This window comes from Bos javanicus, chromosome 17 (genome assembly GCF_032452875.1).
Source record: "Bos javanicus breed banteng chromosome 17, ARS-OSU_banteng_1.0, whole genome shotgun sequence".
NCBI lineage: Eukaryota > Metazoa > Chordata > Mammalia > Artiodactyla > Bovidae > Bos > Bos javanicus.
In genome coordinates this window covers 12,726,759-12,730,100 of record NC_083884.1, presented here as the reverse complement: position 1 = coordinate 12,730,100, position 3,342 = coordinate 12,726,759, and the positions used below count along the sequence as shown (strand labels likewise).

Sequence of the window (3,342 nt, the reverse complement as noted above, 5' to 3'; positions counted from 1 at the left end):
CCTAAAATTCAGCTCTTTTCCATCTTCGCCCAGGACTCAAGAAGCACAGTTTGAAAACCAAGAAAGGAGCACAACCTCTTCTGCAGAAGAGACAGGCCAGCCGCCTGAATTCTCCATCGGCTCCCCTTGCAGGAGCATCAGCAGCTGGTGCAGAAAGTGTGCATCTGAGTGTCTGCGGTAGCTCTCTGTTTATCTAGAGTCACTGGGGACTCTGTTAACAGACAGAATTTTGGCTGGCAAGGTCATCACCACCTTCACTATCACCAAACATGCCCTGAAAGACTTTTATGTAGGACATTCTATGGCAACACATGAGGCAAAGGATGCACACACTGGTGTCACCAGGAAACTGTATTCTAAGAGGCGCATTTCCTTCTCAGCAATCTCAGGGACGAATACCCAGGCACTATACTCCAAAGAAGTTAAATTAATAAATTAGGGGAGTGCTAGCTTTGGCACATATACTAAAAGTGGAATGGTACAGAGAAGCTTGGCGTGGTCCCTGAAAAAGAATGACATGCAGATTCATGAAGCAATCCATATTTTTATAAGACAGGTTTGATAGCAGAAAAATTTTTGATGGCTGAGTCGAAATATATGCAGATAGCAATGGTAAGAGACAAATGGTAGCCCTGGAGACAATATGTGCAGCACACATAAGACACAATTCAATAGTCGTTGTACCAAGAGATTCTCCCCTATCAGTAAGAAAAACATTCCAGTAGGGAAGTGGAAACAGGAAGTGAACAAAGCAATTGAAGGAAGAAATATAAATGGACAATAAACATTTGAAAAGATATTCAACTTCACCAAGAATCAAAACGGTGCAAGTAAAAGCACTTGATCGTTTTTAGCATCTCAGATTGCCCTCCACCAAAAAAAAAAAAAAAAACCTCAAAAAAAGAAAAAAAAAAAGGTGGCATTTTATCAAGTGTATTTTGATTGTATTCTACTATAAAATAAAAACTACACAAATAGCAAATAAATTAGGGGAGCCACAGGTGTTGTGTTGTGGGAGCTGGAAAGTGTGGCGTGACGGACTTGATGGCAGGAGTGGGAAGGAGAACACGGAATCACTGGTGAATGACAGTTTGAATAAATTAATAATTGGCATCCTTACTTCACAAAGAATTCCATATATTTGTATCCAGACGCCTCAGGTCTAGAAATATATGTATATTTCTAGAAATATACATATTTCTAGAAAATTATTTTTCTAATTCAGATATGACTATGTACATCAAAAAACCCCAAACGTTAGGACTTCCCTGCTGATCCAGTGGTTAAGAATTCACTTGCCAATGTGGGGGACATGGGTTCCATCCCTGGCCTGGGAACTGAGATCCCACACGTCCTGGGGCAGCTAAGCCTATGTGCCATGGCAACTGCTGAAGCCCACACACCTAGAGCCAGTGCTCTGCAGTAAGAGAAGCCACCGAGAAGTCTACAACCAGAGAGTGGCTCCCACTCACGGCAACTAGAGAAAGCCTGCCTGCAGCAGCGAAGACCCAGCACAGACAAAAACAAGTACAAAGTAAAACCTGAACATCACCAATTATCTAATCCAGCGGTCACATTATGGCCTCCGGGCCAGATTCAGTCTGCTACCTGATTCTGTTTATAAAGTTTTATTGGAACAGAGTCATGTCCAGCCGCTTATATATGCCAATGTAACGGCAGAGTTGAATAGTTGCAACACTGCCTGTATGGCCCACACAGTCTAAATATTTACCATCTGGCTCTTTACAGAAAAAGTTTGCTTACCTCTTATCTGGTCCCACCAAACAAGGTCATCAAATTTATTGTGTATATTTCTTTTTCTAATTTTTCTATGTGCACATATATATTGGGAAAAAAATATAATCATAGTCTATATTAGCATCCTGCAACAGAATTTGCTGCAAATGTCTGCAGTGTCCAATATGATAGCTATTGAATACTTGTGCCTTGTGCAACTGAGAAACTGGATTTTAAATTTTAATTACATTTAACAAAATTTAAATTGCCACATATGGCTCGTAGGGGCCATACTGAACAGAACTTTCTTGAAATATTTTTTACAAAGCAGAAATACTCACAGACATATAAAATAAACCTATGGTTACCAAAGGAAAACGGGGAGGGATAAACTAAGAATTTGGGATTAACATATACACACTACTATATATAAAATAGATAACTGATAAGCACCTACTGTATTACACAGGGAACTCAATATCTTGTAATAACCTATAATGGAAGAGAATTTAAATATATATATATATATCAATATGCTGATATATATATAAGTTTTGTTGTACACCTGTAACCAACACAACATAAATCAAGTATATATATTTCAATAAAAATTTAAAAAATAAAGAGTCAGAGAATGAATGAGGTACAGGAACAAAATTGCTTAGGTGAAAAAAAATGTGATCCTGGAATGAAAGCAAAAGAACTTTCTTGAAATATTTTTATGTGCATAATATTTCATGATCATTTCTTCCAATAATTAAGTATTCTTTGTAGAGCCCCTTGTTCTGATTGTATAATATTATAATGTATGGATGTGTCATGGTTTTCTTAACCAAGTCCCTATCATTGACACAGATTATTTCCCATTTTTTGCTATTATAATCCATTTCTGTGACAAGCAATTCTGTGCATACAAATATTTGTACATGTCTATGATGACTGACTTAGAATAAATTCCTAGATGCAGAACTGTTTGATCATAAAGCAATAAATACCGTTCAGATTCTTGAAACGTATCACTGAGTTGCTAGAGAGGTCTTTCCACACTTCTTAATCAACAGCAATGTAGGAAAATGCTTGTTCCCCATACTCTTCCCTGTGTATTTGAAAAATTATCTCCAAAAGGCTCTCTCCCTTCTCTCCTCTACCAGGTCTGAAATCAAAGGAATAATTGAGGAAGGCATTCTATGAGGACCCATTGATGTGCTGAGAGAGGTGGGGCAGAGAGTAAAATGGAACATTTTCCATTGAAATTTTCTACACAATCAAGGCTTCGGGCAACTTGATTAATTTGGCAATCACTTCTGAGCTTCCTACTGAGGATTCTGTGGCAGATCGCAACATTGAAATGTTCTTGCTTGCGGGTGATTAAGACTTAAATGAACTTGTGTGTGGGAAAGTGAAATAGGTATGCAAACAGGAAGGAAGAAACTAACTCCTTTTCTTCCTCCAGCCCCTATCCCCCAGGGCAGAAATTTTCAGCAATACTTAACATAGAAATTTGAAAAGACCCTGATGCTGGGAATGATTGAAGGCGGGAGGAGAAGGGGACAACAGAGGATCAGATGGTTGGATGGCATCAGCGACTCAATGGACATGAGTTTG

At 38.5% G+C, this 3,342-nt stretch overlaps 1 non-coding gene across 1 annotated transcript; it reads left to right on the top strand.

Moving 5' to 3' along the window:
* The first annotated feature begins 443 nt into the window (after positions 1–443).
* Positions 444–547, top strand: LOC133229329 (U6 spliceosomal RNA). Its single transcript, XR_009730552.1, has one exon. It is a non-coding gene; the product is annotated as a U6 spliceosomal RNA (small nuclear RNA).
* Positions 548–3,342: the final 2,795 nt, after the last annotated feature.